Below are 24,402 nucleotides of genomic sequence, written 5' to 3'. Positions count from 1 at the left end.
GATTTCAGGAATTCTGAATATTGGTTTATTTTTATCTATGGGAGTGAGAACTGTTGTCTTGGTTGAACATATTTGAGCCAGTTCCCTGACAGAGTCAACAAAACATTTGTTAAAGGTGGAGGATATGAAATTGGAGTCTTGAATTAGAATCCCATTAACCTTGCATTCAGGATGTTTTTTGGACTTTTCAGCTCCTCTCCCTGTTAGTTTGTTGAGATTTTCTCAAATCACTTTGCCATTTCCTTTTGCTCCATTGATCACTCCAAGAAAGAACTCTGTTTTTGCTTTTTTATATTCCTAACCACCTTATTTCTCAGTGATGCAAATATATGTCTGTCATCATTCTTACTAGACTTCAGTGATTTTTTCAAGGAAAAATCCTGTTCTCTCATTTGCCTCCAGAGGTCCTCGTTAAGTCATGGTAGAGAGGTTTTCCTTCTTGGCTTACGTTGACATTTCCTAGTAAATGAGGTATTCAACTTGTCAATAGCTGACAGAAATGTTCTGTATCCAGACTCTGGGTCTTCATTGCTTAACAGATCAGACCAGTCAATTTGACTTATAGCTGCATCGTAGTTTCTCTGCTCACTTTTCTGCATTTTGTTGTACTGTTGCACATTAATATGGTTCTTAAATCTCTTTTTAGTGAGCTTTCTAACCACCAACGTAACATTGTGGTCAGATATGCCAGTAGGTAAATTACTGGACTTAATTATTCGATCAGGTCTGTTAGAAAAACACCAGATCAATTTGAGTCTGGGATGGCTGTGTTACTCTGGTTGGATTTTGTATTATTTCAGTCAGGTTGAAATAATCTGTGATCCCTTTGAGTTTATTCCTGCAAGTTTTGTTTTCCCAGTTTATATTGAAATCACATAAAGATAATCTCTTTCTTATGATCACATTCTCTAAGCATGGCATTTAGATGGTCAGGAAATGAGATATCAGATGTTGGTGGTCGATATAATCCAATAATAGTGAGAGACATATGAGGGGAGAGGAAGACGTTCAGCCCCATACATTCAATGTCATTGGCATGTTTCCACATGATACAATTGCATTTAAAGTTATCTTTCATGTACACAAGCAATCCACCCCCTCTGCCCTCTCCCCTGTCCCTCCTGAATATGGAATATCCAGGGACTTTAAAGGCAGAAATAGGAGAATATTTCTTCAGCCATGTCTCAGAGAAACAGGAAAAATCTAGATTAGAGTCGTTCAATAAATGTTCTACCTGTTCACTCTTAGAAATAATGCTATGAATATTCAGATGACCTCCCAATATTCTTCTAGGCTTGGAATGAGGGTCCCAGAGCATTTTAGCCTGATTGACGGTTTGAAAAAGTTTCATGGTACAATGTTTTCGAATACCTGGGTTAAGGAAGCTGAGTTTCTGTCTCAAAGGCAGGTTTTGTTTGGGACACGTATCAAGAGTTGGCATTAAAATTTAATTATTAGCAGATTGCTCATTCTCTTGAAAAGCCATGTTAGCAACAGAAGTTATGCTCACATACACAGAATGTCCTTCTCTGAACCAGATAGTATAAGTTACTGAAATTTAGATTATTTCAATCCCTCATCAATGATTTCAGTCTGGATGGCAGTTAAGGGGGACTTTTCTCCACTTCTCCCAGAATTCCATCCTTCATATCAGCCTTTTTTCTGCAGGTGACCTAACTCTGGACTCTGATGGGGAGCTTGGTACCCTGGGCCGCTTGGATGTATGTTGATTCCGGATTGTTTGAATGAAGGCCAGCATTGATGTCTCTCTGCCTTCTTTTGTATTCCAAGGAGTTGCACCGCCTTCGGGGTCTCTTATTAACCTCAAGGTTTTCTATTGGGTTATGATTGCCACTAGTCTCAGTAGCCACTTGCCCAGCTTCCTTTTTAGCATTTTTCCTATTCTTCTTCTTCTTTTTCTTGGAATGAGAAGTCACTGTTGCAGACTCTGGCTCACCAGGTACCAACTCCAATGTTTCATTCACTCCATCTTTGTCCTCGGGAGGCAAGGAGTTATCCTCTTCAACCTCAGTCTCACGTTCAGTCATTTCAGCTGAGATATGTGATACGTCCGCCTTACTCAGGGGGAAAGGTTTTCTGTCCTGCACAGTGTGAAAAAAATTCCTCTATGCACCTTATGTTGTCCAGTGTAGTAGGACTGTACTCTACCATCTCCTGACCCCCTCTAGTGTGGGATTGGGTCAGCCAGTCCTGTCTACGCGCAGGACCATGTCCATCATAAAATACTTTGATCCAGTGAGTGCCCATCTTTACAGACCGTGTTATAGGAATGAAGGGTGCTGCTTCAACATATACAAAACTATCTCCATTGGAGCAGTTTGTAAGTTAACCCTTGTATCTTATCATCACTCTTCTCACCACCTTACATCCAGCTTTAGCCAGAAACTCAGTCACAACACTATCATCTGCTGATTCAGGTATTTATTTTATTGTAACTTGAATGGAGCTCTGGTCAGCCATGCGCGTCTTCAAACTGAACGGATTATTCTCTTTGAATACAACATGCTTTCCTCTGACTGTTATTCCTCTGATCAGAAGCTTTGCCCTTTCTTCCTCACTGAAAAGATATATATGCCAGAGTGCACGTACTCTCTGTACTGACCTCAAGTGGTTTGGATGCATTTCCTGTATGAGACTGTGGTAGAGCTCCCAATCCTTAATCGGGTTGGCTATGGCCTCCTCCTCTGTCAGGATTTCTCTCTTCATGATAAAAAGAGGTAAAACAGTCTCCTTTGGCGCATTTCCACCCACAACCTTGCTCCAGGTCTCATTTTCCTTGACATCAGTTTTTGCATCGCTGGAAATAGCCACAACTACAGCAGCCATTTTAATTGTAGTGTTAATGATTAAAGTAATTTGTTTAACATTGAAATATACCAACGAAACTATTCAGCATTATATGTAACCGATGTGAAATGGCTAGCTAGTTAGGGGTGGTGCGCGCAAATAGCGTTTCAGTCGGTGACGTCACTCGCTCTGAGACCTGAAGTAGTTGTTCCCCTTGCTCTGCAAGGGCAGCGGCTTTTGTGGCACGATGGACAACGATGCTTTGAGGGTGGCTGTTGTCTATGTGTGCAGAGGGTCCATGGTTCAAGCCCAGGTAGGGGCGAGGGGACTTCTTACTTAAGAATTGATGGATGGTTGATCCTCAAATAGATACGGTGGCAAGAAAAAGTATGTGAACCCTTTGGAATTACCTCAATTCAAAACACAGAAGTAAATTGATAACAGAATGACTTCAACAGAAGAAAATACGCATTCTGGACTGGCCCAATCAGAATCCTGACCTCAACCCGATTGAGATGCTGTGGCATGACCTCAAGAGAGCAGTTCACACCAGACATACCAAGAATATTGCTGCTCTGAAACAGTTTTGTACAGAGGAATGGTCCAAAATTCCTCCTGACTGCTGTGCAGGTCTGATCCGCAACTACAGAAAACGTTTGGTTCAGGTTAATGCTGCCAAATGAGGGCCAACCAGTTATTAAATCCAAGGGTACACATACTTTTCCCACCCTGCACTGTGAATGTTTACACAGTGTGTTCAATAAAGACACAAAAACGTATATAATTATTTGTGTGTTATTGGTTTAAGCAGACTGTGTTTGTCTATTATTGTGACGTAGAAGATTTTATGACCACTTTATGCAGAAATCCAGGTAATTCTAAAGGGTTCACATACTTTTTCTTGCCACTGTATTTGCTGGACTCAGTGTTCTCCAGCAATCGAAGCTTCCCGGCCAGGCTGAATACCCAAACAAAATGAGATGTCAAAACACAACAAAACAAAAAATCGATATATCATTCCAGACTTTACAGGCCGTCGGTCGATAAATCCAAAAACGAATCAAACAAACAAGCAAGCTGTCTGGTGAGTAGCGCACTACCACAAACTGATGCTGGCACTAAGACCAGACAGCATCAGATAGATGGCCTCCAGAGAGAACAGTAGAACAGTACAGAGTGGCGCTGTTTCACTCATTCGGATGCCTTCTCCTATCAAAACTTTGAAGAAGCATGTTTTGTTTAACACTTTTTTGGTTACTACATGATTCCATATGTGTTATTTCATAGTTTTGATGTCTTCCCTATTATTCTACAAAGTAGAAAATAGTAAAAATAAAGAAAAACCCTTGAATGAGTATGTTTGTCCAAACTTTTGACTGGTACTGTACATGTTGGTTGATTTGCTCTAGGATGCCCACAGGCCTCACATGACTTGTTTGAATGTCACCCGATACCAGTTAAACAAATTATGGAAGTACTGTTTATTGCTAAAAAATAATGGTTTAAATACATGTAAAATTAAAAAATTAAAAAGCGGGTTCCTTTAGGACAGACACTTTAGAACACACTTCTTTTAGATTTTTGGGGGAGGACTGTCTGTAGTGAATCTGGACATTTGTCGTGGCAAGGTGGGGATTGAGTTGCATATTATACTTTCTAAGCTGGTGACTCAGTTTATCTTGTAATCATAAGCCTAGTTAATTCTACAATCAAGTACTTCCCATGACGATTTGGCAACGTTCTAAGGTGGGGAGCGAAATGGTTGTTTGTTTGCAAAACACTGGTACTGCATGTGTTTACAAAATAATTTATATCCATTTATATCACACAATCCCCTGAAAATTCAGCTATTAGCTGGATGTAGTTGATATTTTGTCTTTATAGTAACATTTATGATGAAGCTGTTTCAAATTCTAATAAATGTTCAGAGATGCTTAAAAAGCTTTTATATATTATAATAAAGATTTTAAAGGATCATACATTGTATGCTTATAATACTGATATATGATGTAAATAACTAATAATAAACACTATTTATAAAAGGTTAATTAATACAAATTATTGTGAAGAGTTACCACAGTTTTTTGTATGCATACAGTACCAGTCAAAAGTTGGGACACACCTACTCATTCAAGGTTATTTTAAAAATTGTACTATTTTCTACATTGTAGAATAATAGTGAAGACATCAAAATTATGAAATAACACGTATGGAATCATGTAGTAATTAAAAAAGTGTTCAACAAATCAAAATATATTTTATATGTGAGATTCTTCAATGTAACCACATTTTGCCTTGATGACAGCTTTGCACACACTTGGCATTCTCTTTGAAGAATCTCAAATGAAAAAAAAAACATTTTGATTTGTTAAACACTATTTTGGTTACTATATGATTCTACATGTGTTATTTCATAGTTTTGATGTCTTCACTATTATTCTACAGTGTAGAAAATATAAAAAATAAAGAACAACCCTTGAATGAGTAGGTGTGTCCAAACCTTTGACTGGTACTGTATATCATACATTTAATGTGTGACTCATCTGTACAGTTATAATGTTAATCCCTTAGTATTACCCACACCTATCCTTCAACAGAGAGATTAAAGATTTCAGAATATTAAACATCATGATTATTTTCACAATAATACCACATAGTATTAAGGGTTGTGACATCAGTGCTCTTAACTCTATTTAAAAGAACCCACCGACTGGGTATAGCTCATTGTCTTTGCATCGTCACACCTGATCAACTGCTGAAATTGACTGACTCAAAGGTAAGGAAATTGGTTGTAAAGCAGGGCTTTTGAATAGGGATAAATGTACTTACGCTGTAGTGTTCACATTGTACTTCAACATTCAGAACAAAAAAAGGTCATCTAAGCTGCTTTTGTTTCTTTTTATGTTTTTAGAACTGACCACCAAGATGATGATGAAGACTGTAATCTTCCTGGGCTGCCTCCTGGGCCTGTCATTGGCTCTTCCTGTGAGTTTAACAAAAATTAACATACAATATATTTGCCCCAAATTATATAATATTCTTCTTTAAATCATATTGATGTATTATTTTTTTTTACATATTTGAAAATTATAATTTTTCAGGCTGATGTGGATCACTTGAGAGTTGCACGTTCCAGCTCTGACTCCAACTCTAACTCAAACTCCAAGGAGGTACGTTCCATAGCTCCACAGATTATGAGCAGAAATTATTTAACATATTGTAGTGAAGATCAATGTGTATGAAACATATGTGACTATTCTGAGATATGATTCCATATGTGGTCTGTAAATCAAAATCACATTGAATGAGAAAAAAACAGCTGATGTTTTCTTTCCTATTTAGGCTGGTGGTTCCTTTCTGCCCTCCCTGCCAAAGTTGAATTCAAATCAGCTAATTCAACTTCTCCTTAAACTGTTTGCTGCCTCTGCATCAGCCCCTGCCCCAGCTCCTGCTCCTGCTCCTGCCCCAGCCCCTGCCCCAGCCCCTGCTCCTGCCCCAGCCCCTGCTCCTGCCCCAGCCCCTGCTCCTGCCCCAGCCCCTGCTCCAGCCCCTGCCCCTGCCCCAGCCCCTGCACCAGCCCCTGCCCCAGCCCCTGCACCTGCCCCTGCTCCTGCCCCAACCCCTGCCCCAGCTGGACGTTAAACAGGTGAAGTGATGTTACAGTAACCCAGCCATCATTCATTTAATATCTAAATATTAGATTCCCCCAGTGGCGCAAAATACTTAAGTAAAAATATTTTAAAGTACTACTTAAATAGTTTTAGGGGGTATCTGTACGTTACTTTACTATATATATTTCTGACAACTTTTACTTTTACTTCACAAAATTCCTGAAGAAAATAATGTACTTTTTACCCCATACATTTTCCTTGACCTCCAAAAATTACTTTTTGAATGCTTAGCAGGACAGGAAAATTGACAAATTCATACGCTTATTAAGAGAACATCCCTGGTCATCCCTACTGCCTCTGATCTGGCGGACTCACAAAACACAAATGCTTAGTTTATTAAGATGTCTGAGTGTTGGAGTGTACCCCTGGCTATCCGTAAATAAAGTAAACAAGAAAATGGTGGCGTCTGGTTTGTTTAATATAAGTTTTTGTAATGATTTATACTTTTACATTTGATACTTAAGTATATTTTAGCAATTACATATACTTTTGAAACTTAAGTATATTTAAAACCAAATACTTTTAGACTTTTACTCAAGTTGTATTTAAGTGGGTAACTTTCATTTCTATTAAGGTATCTTTACTTGTACTCAAGTATGACAATTGGGTACTTTTCCCAACACTGGATTCCCAGTGCAATGAATATCCTTTAAATGTATTAATTAACTTTTCTGTCTATCAGGTATTTCATGGAACTCCCAGACATTGTCTATGAAATGTGATTCCTTTATGCATCTCTGTTTAATAAATACATTAATATTTTAAGCTCAATTGTATGTCTCTCCAGTCCTCTGATGAATGCTCATTAAGATTATTAAAATTGTGAGAAATCTATACAAAGTGTGGTACATTACATTGCGTTATTTAATTAAAAAAATAAATGTTGTACATTATATTGCATGATAGGAGATATCAAAATAACGTCTGGTACTTGAGCTAAATTGTATAAGTTGAGAAATTAAAGTTAAACATTACAATTAAATGTTTTCATTTAGCCTCCGCAATCCCCCAAAACAGGTAGAGGAATCATCGACAGTTTCAAAACCTTTCAATTTAGCTAAAGTTTCCTAATACTGATGAGACATTGTTCTTTGTAGGCACTGTGGATATATACAGATTTGTAGGATTACCCACCAAATGCCTAATTTCATCACATTTTACATCTCCAGGACAAACCTTTGATCATGGGACTGAAAGCTCATTGGTTAACTGTGGAATGAAATGGTCTATGAAAAGCATATTTATGCATTTAAGTTACAATACGGCAACAGTGTTAACAGTTTAGTACCAACATTTCAAGCATTTTACATCTTCACTTGAACAGGTAAGAGTTTCAAAGCATACTGTAGTGGAATTTAGGCATGAGTGTCAAGCATTGAATTCATTGTACGTCTTTTTCATTTCAAGAATTCCATACCGACCATGAAACTACGAGTCCTAGTGATGTGCCTGATTGGAATTTGTTCCTCCATTCCTTTAAGACTTCTTGAAATACAACATCAAGCCTTCAATTTACACGTCAATACACCAAGAGATTGCACTTTACACAGATTGCATTGCATTGGATTATGACAATATCTGAATTATTACAATATGATGGACTAAAGTTCACACTTTGAGTGTTGATTACTTTATTCCGAAACATCAATCATCCTGTGATTTTGTTTGTGTGTGCAGGTGTCTGAGAAACATGATCGAGAGGAGCGCTCAGCTAGCGATGAGGTGCAGTAATATTTAGTACTATCTATTGGTTTCTATTAGCTATACTGTCTATTAGAGTACTATAGTATGGTGTACTATTTGAATATGATTACTAGTTTGTTTGAGTTCAGAACAATTTATCCATCTCTCTTTCTCTCTCTCTCTCTCCACAGATGTTCAGGGGTTATGGGCGTGGTTTGGGAGGGTTTTACCCCTATCAGCAGCCTCAGTACCCGTCCTACTTCCCTTATGCGCAGCCTTCTCAAGGTAACTCTGCCTTGATGGCCCTCCTGCCCTCCTGCCCTTCCTATTGGCCAGCCTCGCCTCTGCTCCTGCCGCAACTCCTGCTGCAGCTCCAGCCCCAGCATCGGGTGGAAAATGAGACGGGTGTCGATAGAAGAAGGAGAAAAAACTTGTTTACATCAAATATGTTGACATTAGCTGCTGTTCAGAGCTGATTATTCCATCATTAATAAATTAATTAAGTTAAGATCCGTCATTGTGTATGTCTTTGTCTGTTGTGTTCTGTTTGTTTGACAAACTATTTGAGATCCTTTCAAAACAAGAGTGAAACCTCTCTGACATAAGGTGGAAGGCTCTACAAGTCCTAAAATAATTGTAAACAAGTATGAAATCAACAAAACTTCTGAATTCATAATCAGTTCCAGAGAATTTGTTGTTTCCAAAAAGGGGTCAAGACCCACTAGCAGTTTTTCCTGGGTTGCAGATTACCAAATACTCTCCATGGCCAAACGGACACCTGCTCATCGAACATCTCATTCCAATATCATGGGCATTAATATGGATTGGTCCCCCCTTTGCCGCTATAATAGCCTTCAGCTTTCCTCTAGATTTTGGAACATTGCTGCGGGGACTGGCTTCCATTCAGTCACAAGATTATTATTGAGGTTGGACACTGACTTTGGGCGATTAGGCCTGGCTCGCAGTTGGCGTGAAAAACAGCAAAGACCATTATTCCTCAACCACCAGACTTTAAAGTTGGCACTATGCATTTTGGGCAGGTAGCGTTCTTGTGGCATCTGCCAAATCCATATTAATCCGTCGGACTGCCAGATGATGAAGGGTGATTCATCACTGTAGAGAACGCGTTTCCTCTTCTCCAGAGTCCAATAGCCGTGAGCTTTACACCACTCAAGCCGATGCTTGGCATTGCGCAAGGTGATCTTAGGCTTGTGTGCGGCTGTTTGGCCACGGAAACCCATTTAATTTAGCTCCTGACTAAAAGTTATTGTGCTGACATTGCTCCCAGAGGCAGTTTGGAATTAGTTTGTGAGTGTTGCAACCGAGGAGAGATGATTTTTACACGCTACGCGCTTCAGCATTCGGCCATCCCATTCTGTGAGCTTCCCTGGCCTACCACTTCGGGGCTGAGCCAGTGTTGCTCCTAGATGTTTCCATTTCACAAAAACAGCACTTACAGTTGACCGTGGCAGCTCTAGCAGGGCATACATTTGACTAACTGACTCGTTGAAAAGGTAGCACCTTACGTTGGTGCCACGTTGAAAGTCACTGAGCTCTTCAGTACGGGCCAATCTATTGCCAATGTTTCTCTTTGTAGATTGCATGGCTGTGTGCTCAATTGTATACACCTTTCTGCAACCTGTGTGGCTTAAATAGCCAAATTCACTTATTTGAATGGGTGTCCACATAGTGCATGTTTTTTATTGGTGGCTAAAAACTTGACCATTTTGAAAGACACTTTGAAAATGTGTTGCAACATTAAACGTTTGTGAACCTCAACTCTTTAACTTCAGTATGAAGTCAGTGTCACGACTTCCACCGAAGTCGTTTCCTCTCCTTGTTCGGGCGGTGTTCGGCGGTCGGCGTCACCGGTCTTCTAGCCATCGTCGATCCAATTTTCATTTTCCATTTGTTTTGTCTTGTTTTCCTACACACCTGGTTTCCATTTCCTTCATTAATTGTTGTGTATTTAAACCTCTGTTCCCCCCATGTCTTTGTGTGGAATTGTTTGTTGTAAGTGCTTGTGCACATCTTTACTGGTGCGCGTCGGGTTTTTGTACCCATATTCTGTTGTATTGTTATGCCGTTGGGTTTTGGATTAAACTGCTCCTGCTACTTCCTAGTTCTGCTCTCCTGCGTCTGACTTCCCTTCCACCAGTTACGCACCCCTTTACAGTCAGGCACTCTATAAATATTTCCATAGCTCTGAGTCAGTATCAATACTTAATAGTATACAATTATCCTGCTTAATTGTTCTAACAATTTATCAAACTTGTTTGCATACTTTCTGTCAGTTACATTGAACATTTGGACCACTTTGTGAGGGAGACCCTTATTTACTGGTCTGTGACCCACTGTCCCTACCCAGTCAGATGTAAAATGGAAACTCACGGAGGGTTACACACAGAGAATGTTATTGCCATAAATGTAGATGTGGAATAAATATTGTTCTGGAATTAACAGCAGATGGGAAACAATGATACAGTAGGCCTATACTGACATTTTCAGTTAGCACATTTGATTAATAGCAGTGGCAAGAGGCTAATTTGTTTGCCTGTTTTGCAATGCCCAACGTTACATGGAACACCCAGACATCATACAACATCCTTCATTGCAACACATGTAGGCTTCTTTAGGGCTTTGTGATAGGCTGAGAAACACTATATATTGTCTGTGTATTGATGAGTGTGCTAGCGCTTACAGAGGCACTGAGAAGGCTTTTAACCCTGAGATACGTTAAGGTATGGTTATACTAATAATTCTAACACTTTGTTCAGAGTGAAGTCATTCTTAGACACTCATTACTCATTAACTGTGTAGTAGATTATACATACAATATAATATGTAACTTGTTGGGAATAGATGGATTAATAAAGTAATGCCGTTTATGTTTATACTGTACTCTATTTAGATGAAGACTTTCAGCATGAAGATTGTTGTTCTACTTGGATTTGTGATGCTTCTCTCTATTGCTTTGGTAAGCCATGCATACATGAAATGCTGGTGCAAATGTCATGTTAGACTTAGAGAAATCTTAAAGTTAGTATTTTACATCCATATGTATATTAATTCATTGTCTTTTTGTTTGCTTTTGAAGGCTGAGCGTGATGAGCATGGCCATCAGCATATCATTGAGAAGCGCTCTTCAAGTGAAGAGGTGAGTAGTAGAAATGATACATCTTTTTTGAAGGAGTATTTTTGCTTTATTTGGGGACAAAGACGTTGAGAGAAAGACAGGAAAGGCAAAGCTTGTGCCAGAAGGGTGTGGGCCGCATTCAAACTGAAGCTGCCATATTATACAATGCCTTCAAAAGACATTCAAACCCCTCCACTTTTTCTACATTTTGTTGAGTTAAAAGGTGGGATTAAAACGATCTACAGAAAATACTCTGTAGAAAAGTGGAAGAAAAATATCAACATTTGTAAAGAAAATATGAAAAATAGAACACGAATATATTACATATATACATATAGTATCAGCATCTACATGGCCCTTGCTCTATACAGTTATTCAATTAAAATGATTTACTGCTAAAATAAACTGTGTACAGTTATTGTGTATGGTGTACGCAATTGAGACTCCAGTGAATACATTAGTTTTGATTGTCCTTCTTTTTCCCTCCTTCTTCTAGCTTGGCCGTGGCCGTGGCCCTGGCCGTGGCTTTCCAAACTTTCTCCAGCAGTACAACTACCTTCTGCTTCTGCAAAGACTTGGTCTTGTCCCAGCTCCTGCAGCCCCGGCCCCTGCAGCCCCGGCCCCTGCAGCTCCAGCCCCAGCCCCAGCTCCAGCCCCAGCTCCAGCTCCAGCCCCAGCTCCAGCTCCAGCTGGTCGCTGAGAAAGGACATGAATCAGAAACTTCAACTCAACAAGAGCAAGCTATGGTTGATGAAATGACCAGAACATTAACTGACACTAAGTACTGTAATAGCTGTTTTCCATATTTTGCTTGAGTTTCCCTTTAATGTACTTGCTGTATGTCTGTCTGCAATGCAATAAAGAGGATTTGAAATGGCATATGTCCCCTCCTGCACACTTTCTTTTGCCTGAGAAATTTGATTTTGAATTCAAACATATGTTCACAGTTTGTGCATTTGTTAGTCAGAGTTAGTCAAATCTGAGGATTAGCATCTTGTTTTGTCGGTTGAGATTTCTTGATATATTTAGTGAGGCTATATTGGTTGTGAACAATATTTGAGTTATGTTTTAAACATTTAAACATGTTTTAAATTGTATTCACATTATGAGTAAAGTAGGTTAAAGGAAGTCAAGTAGCCAAATTCAATGGTCAAACATTTAAATCTTTCGATGGTTGAAATCATTGAAAGCCTTGACATAATACAGTCTAATTTTTACATACATTTAATCATTCAACCTATTCCCACTCCACTGCTTATTTTACCAGGCTGCTTATGATGAGCAAGTAAATAAGTCACTGGGTTACAGTTACTGTACCTGGATACAGTACAGTATCCAGGTACAGTAACTGATACAGTCAAGTACATATTCTACCCACCACTGCGACCTGTATGCTCTCGTTGGCTGGCCCTCGCTTCATATTCGTCGCCAAACCCACTGGCTCCAAGTCATCTATAAGTCTCTGCTAGGTAAAGCCCCGCCTTATCACAGCTCACTGGTCACCATAGCAGTACCCACCAGTAGCACGTGCTCCAGCAGGTATATTTCACTTGTCACCCCCAAAGCCAATTCCTCATTTGGCCGCCTTTCCTTCCAATTCTCTGCTGCCAATGACTGGAAAAAATTGCAAAAATCACTGAAGCTGGAGACTCATATCTCCCTCTCTAACTTTAAGCACCAGCTGTCAGAGCAGCTCACAGATCACTGCACCTGTACACAGTCCATCTGTAAATTTCCCATCCAACTACCTCATCCCCATACTGTTATATATTGTTTTGCTCCTTTGCACCACCATATCTCTACTTGCACATTCATCTTCTGCACATCTATCACTCCAGTGTTTATTGCTAAATTGTAATTATTTTTACAATCTATCACTCCCTCATCTTACCTCATTTGCACACACTGTATATAGACTTATCTATTGTGTTATTGACTGTATGTTTGTTTATTCCATGTGTAACGCTGTGTTGTTGTTTGTGTTGCACTGCTTTGCTTTATCTTTATCTATGAGAACTTATTCTCAACTGGCCTACTTGGATAAATAAAGGTGAAATAAAAAAAAAAATACAAATTCAAATAAAATCATAAAAGGACAAGTCAAGGTGCTTGGCTATACTGAGGGTAAGATTGTTCTACATTCAGGAGATTTACTCTCAAAGTTACCATCATATCGACAAAGAAAACACAGAGAAACATAAAGACAGATTTAATGAAGAAGAAATGAATCAAGACACTACTGTAGTAATGAATAGTTATGGAAGCTCCTTCAAATTCAAGCCTTTAGTGACACCATGTGGTTGAAGGTAATTCCTCTCCTGGAGTGTGTGTGTGTGTGTGTGTGTGTGTGTGTGTGGGTGGGTGGGTGGGTGGGTGTGTGTGTGTGTGTGTGTGTGTGTGTGTGTGTGTGTGTGTGTGTGTGTGTGTGTGTGTGTGTGTGTGTGTGTGTGTGTGTGTGTGTGTGTGTGTGTGTGTGTGTGTGTGTGTGTGTGTGCATAGGTGCGTGTGTGAGTGTGAAGACATTTTGACAGAGAATGACCATGTCTCATCTATTGATGATTTATTCAATCAATTATAAGAGTCCATTATAATAGATTAAGCATAGTATTTCTTTAGATCTTTCTTTACTTCTATCTTTGTAATGTCGTTTTCTTTGTAATGTCTTTTTTCGTTATGTGTCGGACCCCAGTAAGACGAGCTGTCGCCATTGGCTAATGGGGATCCTAATAACAAGAAATGTAAAATAATAAAAGACGTTGGGGGAGGATGTAGTGCTAAGCTGAGATATGGAATTGTTTTAAGATGGTCATACTATTGATAATTTAGCTATTTGATTTTGAATTAGAGTACCACTTTAGGTATCTAAAAAATATGTAAATGACTGATTTTAGCCTTTACTACTAAAGCCCATAGAAATGCATTGAATAACACATTCATAAATGCAAAAAGGACTTTCAAAAATCTATAATAATATTGAGAATTGTAATAGTATATAATAGTATTGAAATGTCTGTCCTAAATCTAGGAGGAAATATACTCAGGAAATATACCGTTTATAAATATATGTATATATATTTCATTTTTCAAAAACATATTTCACCCCTTTTTTGGGGGTTGGCATAAAACTAACTTCATGCTTCCAATCGTTTTTTGGAACCTGTAACGATTACCTTCAGACAAGTCCCGTGCCACTTGTCGGGGTCAAATAGCAAAATCTGCCCTTTTCACATTGGGGTCCCATAAGATTGTCGCCTAAACGGACGGTACCAAACAGAACTTCAGACGACTCTACTTACAATTGTGAGAGACGTAGAGAAAAACGGAGAACACCAAATGTTCGGACACTACAGACGTTTTTGTGAGAAGACTGATTTCCGGGATGTCTCATGGTCTGACATACACCGCTCTACCTCTGACACCTTTCACTGCAGATGTGGAAGTGCGACACTGTGTGATGTGTGCAAAAGGTCAATTATCACACAGGCTTTGCTAATGGGCGTACCTCAGAGAGTAGATGTCCACGCCCACATGGACATCGAATTAGCATAATAAAAAAATCCCCATAATAGTCGGTCAGTTTAAGCTAGAGATATCAGCTAGAAAAACTCTCTGAAACCAACGGTCCTACAAACGTTCATACACCTCTATGGAAAGATGAGACTCCAACAAACACGATGGTGTTCTCCGTTTTGCTCTATGACCCCCACAAGCGTGTTGGGACTCGTCTGAAATCAGTACAGCTGATCTGCCAACTTCTGTCTGTAGCGTCCGAACAGACTCCTTTGCGGTGAGACACTTACGAACACGTACATGTTAGTTGATTTGCAGTAGGACACTCACAGGCCTCACAATACTTGTCTGAATGTCACCCTCGTAAAAGTAGATTTTTTATGGGGAAGTACTGTATACGTACTGAAATGTCTGTCCTAAATCTAGGAGGAAATATACTCAGGAAATATACCGTTTATAAACATATATATTTTTAACTCCTTTTTTTGGGGTAGGCATATAACTACCTTCATGCTTCCATTAGTTTTTTGAAAACTGTAACGATTGCCTTCAGACAAGTCCCGTGCCACTTGTCGGGGTCGTATAGCAAAATCTGCCCTTTTCACAGTGGGGTCCCATAAGATTGTCGCCTAAACGGACGGTACCAAACAGAACTTCAGACGACTCTACTGACAATTGTGAGAGACGTAGAGAAAAACGGAGAACACCAAATGTTCGGACACTACAGACGTTTTTGTGAGAAGACTGATTTCCGGGATGTCTCATGGTCTGACATACACCGCTCTACCTCTGCCACCTTTCACTGCAGATGTGGAAGTGCGACACTGGTGGATGTGGTGGATTGAGATGCATCCAATGCAAAAATCCAATGCAGATATCTCTATTTTAAACTGAAGGATTATGATGAGGACTTTCTTGTTATGTAACTTAGATTGATGCGCCGGTGCATCAATCAACTCTAGGGGGTTATGCCCGAGTAATAATATTGAGACAGTGATATTTGGGAACAATTTGTATGACAATCCAGACATATTATTTTTCCTTTCAGTCTCTGCAAGATCAACAAAGAGCTAATATTGATTATTAAATCTGATAAGTAGATAATATTTGTTTTCATTGCTAATTGGCATATTTATTTAGAGGTTGCCATGAGACAAACCACATGCGAATTTTGGCTTGCCAGTCTCTTCACCTGGTCAGAATCTTTGTGCTCTAAGCTTCATCCCATGTACAATTATATTAGACATTAAGTGTTGTGCAATCTCTACACAGTTTGAGAAAACACAGCCTCTGTGTGATGTGTGCAAAAGGACAATTATCACTCAGGCTTTGCTAATGAGTGTACCCCGTAGAGTAGATGTCCGCGCCAACATGGACATCGAATTAGCATAACAATTTATTTTCCATAATAGTCGGTCAGTTTAAGCTAGAGATATCAGCTAGAAAAACTCTCTGCAACAAACTGTCCTACAAACGTTCCTACACCTCTCTGGAAAGAGACAAACACGATTGTGTTCTCCGTTTTGCTCTATGACCCCCACAATCGTCTTGGAACTCGTCTGAAGTCGGTACAGCCGATCTGCCAACTTCTGTCTGTAGCGTCCGAACAGACTCCTTTGCGGTGAGACACTTACGAACACGTACATGTTGGTTGATTTGCAGTAGGACACTCACAGTTCTCACAATACTTGTCTGAATGTCACCCGGTACCAGTTGAAAAAATTTGTCGAAGTACTGTATACGGTGCATTCGGGAGTTATTCAGACCCCTTGACTTATTCCACATTTTGTTACATTACAGCCCTATTCTAAAATTGATTACATCGTTTTTTCCCCTCATCAATCTACACACAATATCCCACAATGACAAAGCAAAAACAGTTTTTTATAATTCTTTGCAAATGTATTAAAAATAAAAAACTGAAAAATCACATTTACAGAAGTGTTCAGACCCTTTACTCAGTACTTTGTTCAAGCACCTTTGACAGCGATTATAGCCTCGAGTCTTCTTGGATATGATGCTACAAGCTTGATTCTTCTATTCTTCAATGCAGATCCTCTCAAGCTCTGTCATGTTTGATGGGGTAGCCATTTCCCCTTGGGTATTTGTGGGTTCTTGTCTGTGTGTAGTTGCCTCTCAGCACTCATTTGTATAGCTTCACGAATCATTTTGTTAGTTTTGTTCAGTGTTCATTCTTATAAAAAAGAAGAATGTACGCACGCATACAACGCTGAGCCTTGGTCTCCTCCTTTTGATGGCCGTGACACTTCCTTTAGATTTTTATGGGGAGACTATCTGTTGTTCCATGTAGTAAATCTGTTATTCATTGAGTTTTTATGGGCTAATAGAAGTAAGACCATACACATTTTTTCATCAAATAATAAAAAAATATATAGTTTTTTTGATACTTCAAGGGGCCTTAAAATTCAATATCAAATAGCAAAATTATCCTTCCTAAAATATTCCCAAATTCATAGGTAGCACCTTCGTCACTCGGTCATGCCACTGTTATAAACGTTCTCAAGCCGCCCTCTATCGGCAGCGCCATAGTGGTGCCCTAAAGTCCTGATAAACCCAGTCATTCTGGACAGAGGCTAACTAATGTTAAGTCAAAATTTCAATTAGGTGCCTGCAAGTTTTATGACATTGCTAAAGTAGTCGAATATTTCTTAGGAAACAACTTTGCCAGCATTATCATGTAGTCAAATTTACTTTAGACAGATGGCAAAGTTGTCATTAGCTAGTAAAGTTCAACAAAAGTAGCTAGTAATGCTAACATTAGCTAGCTAAAATCCGGTGGCCTACCCTCAATCTTAGCTAGCTAGCTAACATTATACCGCATTTAAAGTCAAACTGGTGACATTAAAATAATGGGGGAAAAAAATTTCTACTAAATATTTGCCTCCTTTTGAATGACATTGTAATTTCCATACCACTGTAATGCACTTTTGATGAAATCTTCATCAGCGCTCATAGTCGATACATTTAGTAGAATGCTCAGTCGGGCATCAGTCCAAAACAAATGTTCAAAAAACAATATTGTGACGAAACATGCCACCCATGAATAGCTTAGAAGAGCCCTCCCGCCCCACACCCCTCTCCCAGCTTAGACAGGGCTTAGACTGTAATGGGTTAATTGACCTTGAGTTCCGCAATGCCAATTTGTCAACAGAAAGAGCCCTGCAATGGCAGTTTGACAGTAGCTTGGATGAGTGTATGGGAAATATACATTTTATAATGAATATTAGGTTACTTCTCTAAAATAACTGATGTCTTTAAAAATGTCTGAACTTATAAGAAGGATCTGAAATTAGCATTTTTGCTTGGGGCAAAAAAAGACATTCAATAATAAAAAAGTTGGACATTTGTCGTGGCAAGGTGGGGATTGAGTTGCATATTATACTGTTAAAGCTGGTGACTCAGTTTAACTTGTAATCATAAGCCTACTTATTTCTATAATCAAGTACTTCCCATGACGATTTGGCAACGTTCAAAGGTGGGGAGTGAAGTGGGTGTTTGTTTGCAAAACATTGGTACTGCATGTGTTTTCAGAACAAGGAAAATCCCTTTCCATCACACATTCAAACATTATTTCAGCGATTAGCTGGATGCAGTTGATATTTTGTCTTTATTGTAAAACATTGGTACTGCATGTGTTTTCAGAATACGGTGGACTCACAAAACACAAATGCTTAGTTTATAAAGATGTCTGAGTGTTGGAGTGTGCCCAAGGCTATCCGTAAAAAAAAATTACAAGAAAATGGTGCCGTCTGGTTTGGAATTTGAAATGATTTATACTTTTCCTTTTGATACTTAAGTATATTTTAGCAATTACAATTATTTTAATATTTAAGTATATTTAAAGCCAAATACTTTTAGACTTTTACTCAGCAGTTTTTTACAAAGTGACTTTCACTTAAAATTTAGCCATTTTCTATTAAAGTATCTTTACTTTTACTCAAGTATGACAATTGGGCACTTTTCCCAACACTGGATTCCCCAAACATAATAAGTACAATGTATATCCTTTAAATGCATTAATTCACTTTTCTGTCTATCAGGTATTTCATGGAACTCCCAGACATTGACTATGAAGTGTGATTCCTTTATGCATTTCTGTTTAATAAACACATTTATATTTCAAGCTCAATTGTATGTCTATCCAGTCCTCTGATGAATGCTCATTAAGTTTATGTAAATTGTGAGAAATCTATACAAAGTGTGGTACATTACATTGTGTGATTTGAGAAATTAAAAAAAGTGTTGTACATTATATTGCATGATAGGAGAAATCAAAATAAAGTCTGGTACTTGAGCTATGCTGTATAAATTGAGAAATTAAAATTGTACAATACAATTAAATGTGTTCATTTAGCCTCCGCAATGCCCAAAAAACAAGGGTATGAATCATCAACAGTTTCAAAACCTCTCAACTTAGCAAAAGTTTCCTAATACTGATGAGACATTGTTCTTTGTGGGCACTGTGGATATATACAGATTTGTAGAATTACCCACCAAATGCCTAATTTCATCACATTTTACATCTCCAGGACACAACGTTGATCATGGGACTGAAAGCTCATTGGTTGACAGTGGAATGAAATGGTCTATAAAAAGTATATTCCTGCTGTTAAGTTACAATACAGCATTAGTCTCAAGTTTAATATTCACTTGAACAGGTAAGAGTTTCAAAGAATACTGTAGTGGAATTGAGGCATGCGTGTCTAGCTTTGAATTCACTGTACGTCTTTTTCATTTCAAGAATTCCATGGTGACCATGAAACTACTGTTCCTAGTGATGTGCCTGATTGGACTTTGTTCCTCCATTCCTGTAAGAATTCTTGAAATACAACATCAAGCCTTCAATTTACACATCAATACACCAAGAGATTGCCGTTTCCACAGATTGTACTGCATTGGAATATGACAATATCTGAATTATTACAATATGATGGACTTAAGTTCACACTTTGAGTGTTGATTACTTTATACCATAATATCATTCATCCTGTGATTTTGTTTGTGTGTGCAGGTGTCTGAGAAACATGATCGAGAGGAGCGCTCAGCTAGCGATGAGGTGCAGTAATATTTAGTACTATCTCCTGGTATCTATTAGGTATACTGTCTATTAGAGTACTATAGTATGGTCTACTATTTGAATATGATTACTAGTTTGTTTGAGTTCAGAACAATTTATCCATCTCTCTCTCTCTCTCTCTCTCTCTCTCTCTCTCTCTCTCTCTCTCTCTCTCTCTCTCTCTCTCTCTCTCTCTCTCTCTCTCTCTCTCTCTCTCTCTCTCTCTCTCTCTCTCTCTCTCTCTCTCTCTCTCTCTCTCTCTCTCTCTCTCTCTCCACAGAGGTTCAGGGGTTATGGGCGTGGTTTGGGAGGGTTTTACCCCTATCAGCAGCCTCAGTACCCATCCTACTTCCCTTATGCGCCGCCTTCTCAAGGTAACTCTGGCTTGATGGCCCTCCTGCCCTTCCTATTGGCCAGCCTCGCCTCTGCTCCTGCCGCAACTCCTGCTGCAGCTCCAGCCCCAGCCCCAGCAGCGGGTGGAAAATGAGACGGGGGTCGATAGAGGAAGGAGAAAAAACTTGTTTACATCATATATGTTGACATTAGCTGCTGTTCAGAGCTGATTATTCCATCATTAATAAATGAAATAAGTTAAGATAAGTCATTGTGTATGTCTTTGTCTGTTGTGTTCTGTTTGTTTGACAAACTATTTGAGATCCTTTCAAAGCAAATGTGAAACCTCTCTGACATAAGGTGGAACGCTCTACAAGTCCTAAAACAATTGTAAACAAGTATGAAATCAACAAAACTTCTGAATTCCTAATCAGTTCCAGAGAAATTGTTGTTTCCAAAAAGGGCTCAAGACCCACTACCAGTTCTTCCTGGGTTGCAGATAACCAAATACACTCCATGGCCCAAAGGACACCTGCTCATCGAACATCTAATTCCAATATCATGGGCATTAATATGGATTAGTCCCCCCTTTGCCGCTATAATAGCCTCCAGCTTTCCTCTAGATGTTGGAACATTGCTGCGGGGACTGGCTTCCATTCAGTCACAAGATCCTTATTGTGGTTGGGCTCTGACTTTGGGCGATTAGGCCTGGCTCTCAGTTGGCGTGAAAAACAGCAAAGACCATTATTCCTCAACCACCAAACTTTAAAGTTGGCACTATGCATTGGGGCAGGTAGCGTTCTTGTGGCATCTGCCAAATCCATATTAATCCGTCGGACTTCCTGCGTATGACTTCCCTTCCACCAGTTACGCACCCCTTCACAGTCAGGCACTCTATATATATTTCCATAGCTCTGAGTCATTGTCAATACTTAATAGAATACAATTATCCTGCTTAATTGTTCTAACAATTTATCAAACTTGTTTGCATACTTTCTGTCAGTTGCATTAAACATTTGGACCACTTTGTGAGGGAGACACTTATTTGCTGGTCTGTAACCCACTGTCCCTACCCAGTCAGAGGAAAAATGGAAACTCACGGAGGGTTACACACAGAGAATGTTATTGCCATAAATGTGGATGTGGAATAAATATTGTTCTGGAAATAACAGCAGATGGGAAACAATGATACAGTAGGCCTATACTGACATTTTCAGTTAGCACATTTGATTAATAGCAGTGGCAAGAGGCTAATTTATTTGCCTGTTTTGCAATGCCCAACGTTACATGGAACACCCAGACAACATACAACATCCTTCATTGCAACACATGTAGGCTTCATTAGGGCTTTGTGATAGGCTGAGAAACACTATATATTGTCTGTGTATTGATGAGTGTGCTAGCGCTTACAGAGGCACTGAGAAGGCTTTTAACCCTGAGATACGTTAAGGTATGGTTATACTAATAATTCTAACACTTTGTTCAGAGTGAAGTCATTCTTAGACACTCATTAACTGTGTAGTAGATTATACATATAATATAATCTGTAAATTGTTGGGAATAGATGGATTAATAAAGTGATGCCGTTTATGTTTATACTGTACTCTATTTAGATGAGGACTTTCAGCATGAAGATTGTTGTTCTACTTGGATTTGTGATGCTTCTCTCTGTTGCTTTGGTAAGCCATGCATATAGTATGTACATGAAATGCTGGTGCAAATGTCATGTTAGATTTAGAGAAATCTTAAAGTTAGTATATTACATCCATATGTATATTAATTGACTGTCTTGTTGTGCTTTTGAAGGCTGAGGATGAGCATGGCCATCAGCATATCATTGAGAAGCGCTTTTCAAGTGAAGAGGTGAGTAGTAGAAATGATACATCTTTTTTGAAGGAGGTTTTTTTGCTTTATTTGGGGACAGAGACGTTGAGAGAAAGACAGGAAAGGCAAAGTTTGTGCCAGATGGGTGTGGGCCGCATTCAAACTGAAGCTGCCATATTATACAATGCCTTCAAAAGACATTCAAACACCTCGACTTTTTCTACACGTTGTTGCGTTACAAGGTGGGATTATAACGATCTACAGAAAATACTCTGTATTGTCAGTGGAAGAAAAATGTCAACATTTGTAAAGAAAATATGAAAAATAGAACACGAATATATTACATATATACATATAGTATCAGCATCTACATGGCCCTTGCTCTATACAGTTATTCAATAAAAATGATTTACTGCTAAAATAAACTATGTACAGTTATTGTGTATGTTGTACACATTTGAGACTCCAGTGACTACATTAGTTTTGATTATCCTTCTTTTTCCCTCCTTCTTCTAGCGTGGCCATGGCCGTGGCCCTGGCCGTGGCTTTCCAAACTTTCTCCAGCAGTACAACTACCTTCTGCTTCTGCAAAGACTTGGTCTTGTCCCAGCCCCTGCAGCCCCGGCCCCTGCAGCACCGGCTCCAGCTCCAGCTCCAGCTCCAGCCCCAGCTCCAGCCCCAGCTCCAGCCCCAGCTCCAGCTCCAGCTGGTCGCTGAGAAAGGACATGAATCAGAAACTTCAACTCAACAAGAGCAAGCTATGGTTGATGAAATGACCAGAACATTAACTGACACTAAGTACTGTAATAGCTGTTTCCATATTTTGCTTGAGTTTCCCTTTAATGTACTTGCTGTATGTCTATCTGCAATGCAATAAAGAGGATTTGAAATGGCATATGTCCCCTCCTGCACACTTTCTTTTGCCTGAGAAATTAGATTTTAATTCAAACATATGTTCACAGTTTGTGCATTTGTTAGTCAGAGTTAGTCAAATCTGAGGATTAGCATCTTGTTTTGTCGGTTGACATTTCTTGATATATTTAGTGAGGCTATATTGGTTGTGAACAGTATTTGAGTTATGGTTTAAACAATTAAACATGTTTTAAATTGTATTCACATTATGAGTAAAGTAGGTTAAAGGAAGTCAAGTAGCCAAATTCAATGGTCAAACATTTAAATCTTTCCATGGTTGAAATCATTGAAAGCCTTGACATAATAGAGTATAATTTTTACATACATTTAATCATTCAAACTATTCCCACTCCACTGCTTATTTCACCAGGATGCTTACGATGAGCAAGTAAATAAGTCACTGGGTTACAGTTACTGTACCTGGATGCAGTACAGGACATATTCATAGAAGGACAAGGCAAGTGCAGAATGAGTGGCTATGCTAGGTATGGACTTATTCTCGCAGGATGTGCTTGGCTATACTGAGAGTAAGATTGTTGTACTTTTTGGAGACTTACTCTGAAAGTTATCATCACATCAACGAAGAAAAAAAAAAGAGTCGTTATGGAAATAATATCAATTTCATGCCATGAGTGACACCATGTGGTTAAAGGCAATACCTCACCTGAGATGACACCATGTGCTTAAAGGTAATACCTCACCTGATGTGTGTGTGTGTGTGTGTGTGTGTGTGTGTGTGTGTGTGTGTGTGTGTGTGTGTGTGTGTGTGTGTGTGTGTGTGTGTGTGTGTGTGTGTGTGTGTGTGTGTGTGTGTGTGTGTGTGTGTGTGTGTGTGTGTGTGTGTGTGTGTGTCTGTGAGCGTGCATGTGAATGTGAATACTTTTTGACAGAGAATGACCCTGTCTCATTGATTCATTATTTATTAATTCAGAGCCTATTAAAATGGAATAGCATATCATGCCGAATAAATAATATTCAGTGATATTGGGGAACAATTTGTATGACAATCCAGACACTGTACACTCTCAGACACTCTCAGTCTCTGCAAAATTAACAAAAAGCTGATATTGATAAATGAGTCTGATAAGTAGATAATTGTTTTCATTGCTAATCTACATATTTATTTAGAGGTTGCTATGAGGCAAACCACATCTGAAATTAGTCTCGTTAGTCTCTTCACCAGGCCAGAATCTTTGTGCTATAATAGACATACAGTGTTGTGCAATCTCTTTACAGTTTGAGAAAACACAACCTCTGTGTGATGTGTGCAAGAGGGCAATGATCCCTCAGGCTTTAACCCTCTTGAGTTGATGTCCGCGCCCCCACTGAAATAGAATTAGCATAATACAAAAATACCCATAAAAATCTGTCAGTTTAACCTAGTGATATCTGTTTTGGAATCATCTCAATCCACCACATCCTCCGATGTTGCACTTCTGCATCTGCAA

The 24,402-nt window shown here is 39.0% G+C and overlaps 2 long non-coding RNA genes across 2 annotated transcripts; both read left to right on the top strand.

Moving 5' to 3' along the window:
• The first annotated feature begins 8,096 nt into the window (after positions 1-8,096).
• On the top strand, positions 8,097-8,677 carry LOC139577861 (uncharacterized). The gene is made up of 2 exons (XR_011675446.1): positions 8,097-8,201; positions 8,354-8,677. It is a non-coding gene; the product is annotated as an uncharacterized lncRNA (long non-coding RNA).
• A 10,829-nt stretch (positions 8,678-19,506) lies between these two features.
• Positions 19,507-20,483, top strand: LOC139577860 (uncharacterized). The gene is made up of 3 exons (XR_011675445.1): positions 19,507-19,639; positions 19,841-19,885; positions 20,166-20,483. It is a non-coding gene; the product is annotated as an uncharacterized lncRNA (long non-coding RNA).
• The last annotated feature ends 3,919 nt before the right edge of the window (positions 20,484-24,402 follow it).

The sequence above is a fragment of the Salvelinus alpinus genome, chromosome 6 (assembly GCF_045679555.1).
Source record: "Salvelinus alpinus chromosome 6, SLU_Salpinus.1, whole genome shotgun sequence".
Classification (NCBI taxonomy): Eukaryota; Metazoa; Chordata; class Actinopteri; order Salmoniformes; family Salmonidae; genus Salvelinus; species Salvelinus alpinus.
This window is presented reverse-complemented; position numbering and strand designations above follow the sequence as displayed.